Source organism: Dreissena polymorpha, chromosome 4 (genome assembly GCF_020536995.1).
Source record: "Dreissena polymorpha isolate Duluth1 chromosome 4, UMN_Dpol_1.0, whole genome shotgun sequence".
In the NCBI taxonomy this organism is placed as follows: domain Eukaryota; kingdom Metazoa; phylum Mollusca; class Bivalvia; order Myida; family Dreissenidae; genus Dreissena; species Dreissena polymorpha.
The window spans coordinates 110,820,975-110,834,766 of record NC_068358.1 but is presented as its reverse complement, the minus strand read 5'-3'; positions in this window follow the sequence as shown (position 1 = coordinate 110,834,766).

Here is a 13,792-nt window from a genome sequence, read left to right as displayed (position 1 = left end):
TTCTGAGGAAAATAAAACAATTTTTAACAAGAAATATCTTTAAAAAAGATATACGGCGTTGATTGTGGTCGATGTTTATGAACGATCAAAAGTTATCCCTATGAGATAAAAAGTAGCGGATGCCTTTTTTCTGCGCAGTTCTTAGCTACATCATAAGCAAATCAATTACGGGGTGTTGCGCCAGATTTCGTGGCTTATTTTGCTTTATGTGATATTATTACTCAGATATCTATATTTACAGAATAGAAAAACACAAGAAACATGAAAATAAACGAGTGCATATAGGTCAGCCGGCAATACTCGAATCTTATTTAATTGCATAATTATAGTATAGTGAATTATTGTGCTCAAGCTTAATAAACTGGTCTAAATGGATAAATATTTCTAATTAATTTTATCAAAATTGGTCCTTATCATGCAAATGTTGAAACCATATTAAAAATCGATGATTGACATACCACAATAATATCGCCGAATATCTTTATTTAGTATCTTTCTGATCAAAACAGACTTCAAGTGCACAAAGTTTACGAGACGGCGTTTATATAAAGATTTCTGCAACTGACCGCAAACTGACCTTGATACCTTGCGGATTGGAATGCAATGCATTACAGTCACTACGTTATTGTCAGTCAGACCGGTGTAACACAATGATCGCAACCCCTTCTGCGAACTCCGGTGATGAACTGTATATAAACTCTGACTTTCACAAATGGCCGCGAATTGACCCGAAACCTCGCGAGTTGAAATGCAATGCAAGTAAGTACTAAATATGACAACATAGCCTTTAGTATAAACGCTTTTGCGATGGTAATTCTCTGAAAATAAAAGGTGAATGCACAAACTGTATTTATGTCGAAAATTGATTGTAAAACTGTTCTATCTATTGAGCCTTTTCATTAGAGATAAAATTGTTTCATGCAGTAAAACAGTGTTACAAAGACGCAGATATGTTTCCAATGTTCTGGTGTTATACTCAAATCAGCCAATGGAATAAATGAAGTGTATTCATTCGTACCTAGCCGCTGGAAATTTTATTTGAGTATTATTGGACACTTACAAAGGTCAAGTCAGGGTGAAAAGCTGGCTTAATACAGCTTACGCCAAAAAAAAACAATGCCTTTACCACTTAGATACATATTTTGACGCATGTGTAGTCCCTTAGAAAGTTAAATTTAATTAGATACCTTTCTAAGTTCAAGTTTCAAGGGCTTCATTTCCAACCCTTATACATGTATAATGATGAGCAGCAAATAGCATAAAACCTAAACAGACTGGGAGTAAGAGTAACTCGCAGGCTGTTCTGGTTTTAGGCTAGTTGCACACGCCATTTTCACTTCGCTTCTTATGGTGGAAAGGGATAACTTATTTCAAGCTCAAGAATTCTGAGTGATTCATTTTTTTGAGAAGCCAATAACCATTTCCTAAAAAAAGATATGTATTTAAGACAACAGGACACTGCCTGTAAATTTGCCAAAAATCTATGCACTTTACCAAAAACTAAAATTTGATCTGTAAGTCATGCAGGTTGATTGAGAAACCAAAATCAGGTAAATATCTGAAAGGGTTAAGTAAAAACGTCAGGAAAATGTTATTCTTGCCAAAAATCAATAGAGGAACGAAATTAAAACTTCACCTGTAAGTCATGCATGAAGACATACACACCTAAAATCAGATAAATATCTTAAAGTGCTTAGAAAAAGTAAGCGAAATGTAAGAGGGATATATATATATATATATATATATATATATATATATATATATATATATATATATATATATATATATAAATATTTGTTTAATAACATTTATTATTGTGGAGTAATTGTGTATGACATTGAGTGTTTATTTTTGTTTTTGCTTTTTTTAGTAAAATGCATATATTGCAGATACAAACTAGTGTTTTCCAGTGTGTACAATATTTCTCTAGAAATAACACAACAATATAAATAACCAACAATATAATTGTATCATGTATGTGCTTTACCTGTTTATCCCATACAAAATGCTTTTTTCTTAATTCCTCTATTTCCTCGATGGAAAAGAACAATCTGGAATTCATTGTTAAGCTTCCACAATAAACATTTCTGATAAAAACAGAACTTCTTTATTCCCCAAAAAATATGGCATTACGCTTAATAACACTTTTAAAATCATAGGTATTATATGACACAAAATATCACATTTAATTTTATTTGCAGTTTTAGTAAAAGTTAAACATTTTCTAAGTTCAGTTCCAGTCCCTGTCTTTACAGACAACTCCCATTTTTTCCTGGAGATTCAAATATTTTGAGTGGGTGACAAAAACAAACTTGTTAATTAATCACAAAAAGACACAGCAAAAAAAGTCTATTTCTCTTTTAACAAAGATGCTGGAAACTAAACAGTTTGGTTGTTTGGATGTTAAAATTTGTAGTTTAAAGCGCTTTTGAGATTGATTAGGCATTAGACGCACTCATTGTGTTGAGAAATTCCATGTCTTCTAATTACAGAAAAAGCACATAAAAGGCCAGTTAAATAATTGTTTTTCTTGAACTTGCTCTCAAATTGTATATGTTCTATTGAGCCAGTAATTGAAATTTCAATCTGCAAAACATGAGCACTAAGCCTTATATTTATCTTATACTTGTGGAATCAGGCCACTAGAACTAACCTGTTCTCTATAAAATCACGCAAGATTTTGTGGTCTCATAAGCGGACAGGGTAGCTCTTGACCAGACTGCACAAATTCCCAGGTATGTCTGGTCAGCTGCACGGGATGCTTAATTGACTTCAAAAGACCCATGTTCACACGATGCAGCTTATATGGAAGTGATAAAAATGATGAGTTCAGTATTTTAAAGAAACTCTTTTGGAATAACCGATGATGATTGATTTACTATATTTATAATATAATTTATATAATTATTATATAATTTAATTTACAATTTTTATGTTTAACTTTTTTAACATCCCTTCTTAAGAAAAACCTTTGCATTTGGCTTATCTTCTGTTCTTATAATATAGAGAAATACACACACATTAATAAACAAAGTTATTTCTAAATTTATCAGTTTATGTCAAATTTGAACAAAGTAATCTTATGTGTAGGCAGGACTCAGAAACTAAAATTTTCTTCAATTGGCCATTTTAAATCAACCTCCATGCCTATTTAAAGATAAATGGAATACTTGTGGTCGTCTGCTTCCTACTAATGGACACTGACGTAAACAATCCAGATAGCATCCGAGTACAAGTGACAAACAAGGTGACTAAAAACCAGTTGTGCATAAAATTACACTTTTAACTAAATGAATAAAATGGAATTACTGCTATATGTCTTATTTATACACATAATCTACTTATACAGAGGCATATTTATGAAGTATTTTTCAAAGGACTGCGTCAATTTCATGATGTTTCCTTTTACAACTGGTGTATACATGTATTTTAGGAGCTGTTCAGGATGACTTCAAAGAATTGTCGCACCAGTAACAAATAAGACATTTTCACAAAACTACACATCCATTGTAATGAAATGGATCCCAATAGCTTGTTTTGTTTGGTCATGTTACAACTGTTAACAAGAGCTGTCACCATAGGATGACTTATGCCCCCTATGAACGCTTTGATAAACGTTATGAGCATTTTTTGAAACATAAACGCAGATTTGGAAACCTAACGCAGACCCTAAGTTCAAGGTCAAGGTCACAGGGGTCAAAATTTGTGTGTGTATGGAAAGGCCTTGTCCATATACACATGCATGCCAAATTTGAAGGTTATATCTCCAGGGACATAGAAGTTATGAGCATTTTTGAAACCTAAATGCAGATTTTGAAACCTAAATGTGAACCCTACGTTCAAGGTCAAGGTCACAGGGGTCAAAATTTTTGTGTGTATGGAAAGGCCTTGTACATATACACATGCATACCAAATATGAAGGTTATATCTCAAGGGACATAGAAGTTATGAGTATTTTTGGAAACCTAAATGCAGATTTCGAAACCTTAATGCGGACCCTAAGTTCAAGGTCAAGATCACAGGGCCAAAATGTTTTAGCCTATGGAAAGGCCTTGTCCACATGCATACCAAATATGAAGGTTATATCGAAGTTATGAGCATTTTTCGAAACCTAAATGCAAATTGTGACGGAAAGACAGACAGACAGATGGACAGACGAACGGACGGTCCGAACACTATATGCCCTCATTCGGGGGCATAAAAAACAAAGTGCTGAAGGCACTGAAATTGTTCACTATTGCATAATCTTAGACGCAACTCATTTTTCAAAATTGTGTTATAGCTTTTTTTATCGTAAGTTTAAAGACAGCGCTGTTTACCCTTACTTTGTTGTTGATGCATCAGTTGTTACCCTAGTAGTTCACACGGTGTCAACCAGTATCTTACCTTAATCGGTATAGAACACTTGTGCGCTCAATGTACAGAATTCCTGACTACTCTCATGCATGTTCAAACAGCACATAGACACAAATTGTGGCCCAGTTACAATTAGGTGTTAAAATTCATCTGGCAGAATTTCATGGTCATTACTCGGTCACTAAATCTTCAGGGGAAGACATTTACTATGGATAAACACAGTTTTGCTTTCAAGATAAAATAAAACAACAACAAAAAACACGAAATAATATAGTGTTACATTTAAAGAATATCGTTTAACTATCTATCTTCTCTATCAGCACATCTGCAAAGCGTTCCTGAACATCTGAATAAGCTACCCTTATTTGCCGTTTGCTGTATTTGCTTTTTTTTAAACAAATTTATATTAAAATGCATTTTACTAAATAATGCCATTTACAACTGACAATGAGATTTAAAAAGACCCATGTAATGCAAAAATGGGTCTTATGTCATATGCGCCAATCATAGCTATAGACCACCCAGCCTGTGCATCTTTTAGTCTGGTCAAGAGATACACAATGAGACCATAAAACCTTGAGTGATTTTATAGCAGACAGCATCACCTCTGATCAGACTAGGCAAATGCACATGCAGGCTGGGCATGAGTTACGCTGACCGGAATGCCATAAGAACCATTTCTACATGACGCGCCTATGAATGTGTGATTTGAATGTTTCGAAAGAAAACTGCGTGTTAAAAAATATTAACATCGATTTATTTCGATGGTAGTGAAATAAGCTCACAATAAGCCATGTGAGGACACTGTATGATGTGAACTCCCTCATTATAATATGTATCTACTAACAAAATGTGTGGTTTTACTAAAATAACACACAAGTCATGCGGTGAATATGCAACTAACAAGTGAAAACAAACACACAATAGTTATACTTTTGTGTTCAATTTAATGATTTAGAAACAAACATTTAAAACTTTACTTTAAAAGTCAGCATTTTTGCAACTTATGTTCATCGTTTTATAAATTGAGAACTGTGAATATAGAACTGTGAATATAAACAAGCTTAACCTTATATTATTAGGTTGTTATCACCCGTGCAATTGAGAATAAATGAGATATTGCCACTACCTGTTGAGAACAAAAGAACGTGTCCCAGATATATCAAATTTAACCATGCTATAGTATAAAGCGCTATCAACGAGGTTACGCAACAGACACGTGATAGCGTATTGGACTCTCGATATAACGCTATACATTTTGATTGAAGAAGTTTTATTAACCCACATCTATTAATAACCTCAGATTATGAATGACCTGTGCTGAGCAAAAATACCACATAATTTAGACGCAGAATATAGTGGATTATTTTAATAATTCATAAACATTCCCTTCCGCGACAAGTATATAGCTAACATTGTTTATTTATCCTTTTCTTAATATACGCTCCGTTAAAAAATATTCCATTTAACACGATATTCACATTATGTTTCCATTTGTAAATAAATAAAGTTGAAGAACTCAAACCTCTGGTATAAATTATACAACTCTTTCTCGGCGCAGATGCGGCAGTTATCAGGTTTATCGTAGTTAAGAAAAACCAGCTTGAAACGCGTAGTTAATTAACCTAAGTTGTTTGCAAGCAAACAACTAAAAATGGATAACATGAAAAAATAGCAGTCTTGCTTGATATTGCAATAAATTAAATTATTTATAATCAAAAGTTAAAAACAATTTCAAATATGAAAAGGCAAAAAATAACATCTGCTCAGTGGCTTTATTGTATATGCAACAATTTTTCAAAAATAGAGCAAAATAATATGAACTAAGCTTTTGCATAAACATTTGTTCAACAGTCATGTAATGTTGGTTTATTGTCAAATACCTGATGATGCACATTTCTGAAATAAGGATAGTAAATTCTCATGTCATTTTAACTTTCTTAGAACTTTACCAGGTCAGGAAAAAAGAATAATTTACCATTTAAAAAGATTAAATAAGCTCATATAATATGGTGTCTTCCAATTACAGGTGTTTATGATCATATTTTGATTATAGTCTTCACATTTATTTGATGATTTTCCTTTATCAAAACATTATATTTAATACCTGTATTTCTTAGTCTTGAGTGTAACGTATCAGTTGAATGATTATAATAACGCATTTATTTTTATTTTCTATTTTTTTCTTCAAAATTGTCATTTTTCCAATCTTTGTACTAATTATTTAATCAGCAGGTAAAGCAAGTACCGACTGCATGTCAGATTCACATAATGTATTTGATATAAAGTCAAAGACAATAAAAATCAGAAACAAAAAAAAATCACATCAACAACATTCATCCATTTCTAATTTATACAAGAACTTTGATTTACCTTATTAGTTAGTTTCAATTCTATCAATAAATAAGTCCTCTTTATGTTCTCTCTTTTCAAAGGACACTTTTCCAATTGATGCGTTCATTAATTCACTCATAAAAATTGATGCAAATATGTGCTCTTCATGCATCACCCACTCATATTTTTTACCTATTGCCATGGAAACGATAGGAAAATTTGTAAATGGCTTTCCATTTCCATAACTTGTAGTTCCAATGTGTGACTGCAATATCAATATGGAAAAGAATACACAGGACACAGCATATCATTTTCTTAGTTAATGTTTTTTTAATCTTTTAAATGTGATGTTTGATGCGTTTGGTTGTAAAGATGTATTGCCCCTATGAACAGTGTTTCAGATACTATGCAGCTGTGAATAATACTATACTTAATGTTATCACCCATTACTACACAATCGTTTTTGTTAAAAGTTTAAACATAAATTAAATTAAAGGTCCTACATTCTGATACATACTAATCAAGAGCTGCTTTTGTAAAACACAAATGCCCGCTTCTGCACTTTGAAGTCCCACCGCATATTTCAATTATATTTAAATTGGAAACATGATGACAAGTTACAGTCTATGATATTTGACAAAATTACGGGCCTTGGACAGTATCTGACAAAATTATTGTAGAATTCTTTGACAGAAAATTCCTGAGGCCCATAACTTTGCCAACAGTCAATGGACCTAAACACTTTATCTGTAACTCATGAAGATAGACTCACAAACCAAAATCAGCTAAATATCTGAAAGCTTTTTGTAAATAACCTTGGTAAAACAGCTTATATATAGAGTCCAAGGCCAATATTTTTTGCAAATAAAATTAATGGATCAGAGCAAAACTCACACTTCATCTGAAAGTTATGTAGCTAGACGTTTCATCACATATCAACATCTGCAAGCGTTTAGAAAAAAAGTCCGGAAAATGGACTGTTGGACAGACAGACTGACAGACGGACTGATAGACGGACGGGCAAACTGACATTATATGACTGCTATATGCTACCCTACAGGGCGAATAAAAAGCAACACTTCATGATTAACTGATAGATATGTTTTCTTTACCTATATTACATTACAATTTATTTGATATATTAATCAAAATGTGGAAGTGCGGATCTTGTGCCTGATAAGTAGCGATGCATGTCGCCTTCTTAGATGGGATTGCTACTTTAAGTTTAATATTCTTATGATTATTGTAGATTTATTTGCAATGTTATATAAATTAAATATAAAATTAAACTAAGGGCAAAAGGTAAACTTACAAATATGGAAGCAAGAGTTATGTTTCTTGTGCACTGCACTTCCCCAATCTAAAAATCTATGTAATTATTTAGTTGATGCCTTTGAGAGTTTAAAGCATTATATAACTAAGGGCAATTTCTCTAATATATGGAAGCAAATGTATTAATTAACAAATCTGTTGTGTGACTGATATCATTAAATAAGAATTGTCATGAATAAATAATAAAATAGTAAGAAATTTTAACAAGAGCACCGCCTTGCGGGTGCAGACCGCTCATCTATTTTCTTTTTAAAGGTGAAGGGACTCTCATTTTCAATCACAAAGTAGGGAGGGGTGGAGTGAAGAGAGGTGTATAGTGTGTGGGTGTTGACATTTATTACATTATTTTCCAAAAATGCGAAACATATGCGAAAAAAAAATCGGGTGGGGGGGGGGGCGGGGTTGGGGGGGGATTCTTGGGTGCGATGGTTGGACGGTATTTCAAACATAAAATAAAAAAAAAAAAGATTTGTGTTTTTTAACCGTTTCAAAAAAAAAAGAAATTTGGGAGGGTGAGGTGGGGGGGTATAGTGTAAGGGTGTGGTGGTTGGTCATTTGTGAGATGATCTTAAAAAAAAAAAAATTAGGGGGGTGGGATTCGGGTGGGGGGAGGGGGGGGGGGGAATCTACGGTGCGATGGTTGGACGGTATTTCAAACATAAAATAATAAAAATAAATATTTGTGTTTTTTAACAGTTTCAAAAAAAATAATTTGGGGGGGGGGTGGGGGGGGTATAGTGTGAGGGTGTGGTGGTCATATGTGAGATGATGTTAAAAAAAAAAAAAAAAATAGGGGAGGGATTCGGGGGGGGGGGGGGGGGGGGGGGAAGGGCACGGGGGATGGTTTGGGTGGAGTCTATTGTGGAATGTCAGGTAAGAGTAGTTTTGTCAAAGTATCAATCAAATCTAATAATAAATAAAGAAGTTATGGCAATTTTAGCAATATTTAATAATTTTACCTAGAGAGTCAAGGTCATTCAAAGGTCAAGGTAAAATTCAACTTGCCAGGTACAGGAACCTCATGATAGCATAAAAGTATTTGAAGTTTGAAAGCAATAGCCTTAATAGTTAAGAAGTAAAGTGGATCGAAACACAAAATTTAACCATATATTCAAAGTTACTAAGTCAAACAAGGGACAAAATTGTCACAAAACCAGGTTTTCATTGTGAAAAAAAAATCTGATAAAGGGAGAAAACTCAAACTGAACTTTTGAAATGAACAAACAAAATTAACCCCCTTTGTAAGTTTGTTTTTTAAAAAAATCTATTTTTAGTCGTGGCGACCTTGACATTGGAGATATTGACATGATTCTTTCGTGCGACACACCGTCCCATGATGGTGAACAAATGTGCCAAATGATTTTAAAATCTCACAATGAATGACATAGTTATGGCCAGAACAAGCTCATTTATGGCTATTTTTGACCTTTGAACTCAAAGTGTGACCTTGACCTTGGAGATATCGACGTAATTATTTCGCACGACACACCGTCCAATGATGGTGAACAAATGTGCCAAATGATTTTAAAATCTCACAATGAACGACATAGTTATGGCCCGGACAAGCTTGTTCCGCCAGCCCGCCAGCCAGCCAGCCAGCCAGCCAGCCAGCCCGCCAGCCAGCCAGCCAGCCCGCCCGCATTCGCCAATCTAATAACCAGATTTTTCCTTCGGAAAAAAGTTAAAAAGGTTAAAAAGGGCCATAATTCCGTAAAAATGACAACCAGAGTTATGCAACTTGTCCTTTTACTGTACCCTTATGATAATTTGCGAGTGTTCCAAGTATGAAAGCAATATCTATGATACTTTAGGGGTAAAGTGGACCAAAACACAAAACTTAACCAAATTTTCTAAGTATAAAGGGCCCATAATTCCGTCCAAATGCCAGTCAGATTTACATAACTTTGCCTGCACAGTCCCCTTATGATAGTTAATAAGTGTTGCAAGTATGAAAGCAATAGCTTTGATACTGTAGGAATAAAGTGGACCTAAACACAAAACTTAACCAAATTTTCAATTCTCTAAGTATAAAAAGGGCACATAATTCTGTCAAAATGCCAATCAGAGTTACATTACTTTGCCTGCACAGTCCGCTTATGATAGTTAGTAAGTGTTGCAAGTATGAAAGCAATAGCTTTGATACTTACGGAATAAAATGGACCTAAACACAAAACTTAACCAAAATTTTCAATTTTCTAAGTATAAAAAGGGCATATAATTCTGTCAAAATGCACGCCAGAGTTATCTAACTTTGCCTGCCCAGTCCCCTCATGATAGTTAGAAAGTGTACCAAGTTTGAATGCAATAGCATTGATACTTTCTGAGAATAGTGGACCTAAACGCAAAACTTAACCAAAATTTTTAATTTTCTAAGTATAAAAAGGGCACATAATTCTGTCAAATTGCATGCCAGAGTTATCTTACTTTGCCTGCCCAGTCCTCTCATGATAGTTAGTAAGTGTACCAAGTTTGAATGCAATAGCATTGATACTGTCTGAGAAAAGTGGACCTAAACGCAAAACTTAACCGGACGCCAACGCCGACGCAGACGCCGACGCCGACGCCAAGGTGATGACAATAGCTCATAATTTTTTTTCAAAAAATAGATGAGCTAAAAACAGTGATTTGGTGTTATGAGACATAACCAAATGAGTAAAACAGCCACATCAAAACACTAGAAATGTGTCTCATGCACTAATCCCCCCCCCCCCCCACACACACACACGGACACAAATTACATTGATTTAAACTGACAAAGCCACTTTATAGTCTGCAGCAGACAAAAAACAAACACTTGTTGTAGTCAAAATTCCTTTCAAATTCTTACTATCATCTACAATTGCAGTGGTAAAAGTTTCAGCAAAATCCTCCAAGCAGTTAGAGGAGTTGAAAACACACAATTTAATAATCCATAGTGGCAAAACCAACATGTTGACATAATTCTGCAAAGAATTGTTGCAATAAAAATTCCTTTCTTTTAAACATCATCTTAACATTTAAGTAATTCAACTTTCCAACTTTTTAGCAATATCCACCCAATAATTAAAGAGGAGTTGAAAACACACACTCTTGAAACTATTCTACTGTGGAGAAACAGACAAAGGGCTATAACTATGTCAAAACTTGTAATAGTGAAAATTCGTTTCTTAAAGATCATCTACAAATAAAGCTCATTCAACTAAGACAGTTTGAGAGGGATTCACCGAGTAGTAAAAGGAATTTTAAACACAAAATTGTTGTACTACATTTATAATATTCAATAGTGCAAAATAGACAAAGGACTATACTTTTTCCAAAAATTATTTTCTTAAAAAATATATACAAATTAATGTTAAATAAATGTAAAAGAAAGAGTCAGATCAAATGCATAATTAAAGGGTTGTAGAAAACATGTTTTTCATGTAAATATACATTCTAGGTTGTAAAAACAGACAAAGGGCCATAATTCTGCCAAAATGTGTGACAGCCAACACTCCTTACTTTATGATCATCTACACATTTAGGTCATTCAACTGGGATAGTTTGAGCAAAATTATTATAAAATTTAGACAATTACAGCATGAGCGTAAGCAGAAAATTGCACATTCCCACTGACTACATTCTCTGCATTATCTGCAATGACATAATACAGTCATTGGCAACAACAGCAAATATGAACAAGAAACTGTCAAAGACGGGTGATGATCCCCAAAAAATTTTTTGTCACAACATTGCACTATATATTCAGATAAAAGGAAACGTCTTGTGGGCACAGTAGTTGGGGGGACAATAATTTTTTTATAGAAAATTTCAAAGGGCCATAACTCTGTGAAGAATCATCCGACCAGAACCCGCTGATAACATGCACCTCTCCTCTTGGTAGTGAAGCTTCCCATAAAGTTTCATTGAATTCCGGTCATTAGTTGCTGAGAAATAGCCCGGACAAAAATTGTGCACGGACGGACACATGGACGGACAGACGAAGCATCGCTATATGCTTAGTAACCCCCAAAATAAATTTTGGGGGAGCATAAAAAGGAAAGGGCATCATTATTGAACTATTAGAATAATAGACCATCACAGGCTTCTATTGCAGTTCACATTAAGTCCTGTGCAAGGATAGTAGGGGGTTCATTTTACAATTTATCTCCAATCGCACCTGAATAAAGGTGAACTCAACACCTCTAACATTGTTGTTGCTGCAGTAGTTAAATGTTCATTGAGATTACATTTTATCATATTATCAATTATGTATGCAAAAAGGTAATTATTCACATTTAACGTAAAGTCTTTACAATGTATAGCTTTGGTCCAACTTTGGAAAGCTGTATTTTATCAAATGACTGCTGAAAGTTCAGTGGGGCATAATGACGGCTTAACTACAGTTGTATATGTTCAAAAGTTTGGTGAATGTAATATATTAAACAGTCAGATAAACATATAGAAAAACACAATTTATAAAGGAAAAACCTCAACAATTCCTTGTGTGATTTCCCTGATATTGAATTTTGTAATTGCTATTAATTGTTTATGTTAAACAGGTTGGACTTTTATAGAGGAAACAAAAACGGTCCATGAACATAACAGAGGCACGTTATCATCAAGATCAATCAACATTAGAAACCAATATTAGATCTCTTTTTTTTCCCTTCACACAAATAAGAAAAACAAATTTGAACTGAGAGATCTGAATAATGGCTATTGAGTTATGTTTTACCTTGAGATCAATGTCATTATCAGGGCCACTCCTGCATGTGGCAATCTCTTCAACACCGAGGACTGACACCATTGTTTACACCCAAACAATGACTTCCAGGAGTTTTGCCATTTGGAGCTGAAACAAAAATTGCAATAACATTGTTGTTTTCTTCCATGCAATAGAACTATAATAAAATGTAAACATATGTGTGTACAAGAATGTATAATGTTTATTTGTTTTTGGTGTGATAAAACCTCATGTGACAAGCCAATTAAAAATGTCCACATGCCAATTGTGTGTCTGAGTATTGCTTTTTGGACAAATGCATGTCACACAACAAGGTATTTTGTCAACTCAAGGAAAGCAATGTAATGGGCAACAGTATTTTTTGTAGGGTTTACAAAATCCATTAATAACTCTCGAATACTGCAATATTTATTTCATTAACTTAATAAAATCCTGTACACCAAGACAGTGTACTTTTGATAAACAGAATAGGCATAATATACATATGATTTTTAAGAGGTTGTCCTTGCATCTTTTGTCTGCGGAAACATTGCATCAGTTATTGTCCTGAACTAATGCAATAGGTATTATATTATATTCAAGAAGAGGTATTTCTAAATGAAAGTACTACGAATCTCTAAACAAGTGAAGTTGTCTTCCATTGAGAGGTCTAAGACACTCAGGTGCAACAAAACAGGATGGAATATCAATGTCACCAGGTTTTATATCTAGGCAGCTTCCTCCATCTAGGATGAGATAACAGACAGGCAGATAGGTTATCCTGTGTGTATGTTTGTGTTTGTGTGTGTGTGTGTGTGTGTTTTAGAGTTAAGTTCTAAATCCTGCTAATAATTGTCTCAGGCTGTCCATATAACAAATGTCCTAGATTGACAAAAGCACCTAATATGTAGCATCATGCTTTGTCCCGCCCTGCGACCACCTCCACCGTCCCTTAATCCCAACACAAAAGGTGGTGTAAAGCGTGATCAAGGTGCTATTTATAAACATGTATTTAACTTAGATTTCAATCTAAAATAACTCCAGTAATATGTTTACATTCAGAAATCTTAGGTGATGAAAATTTGA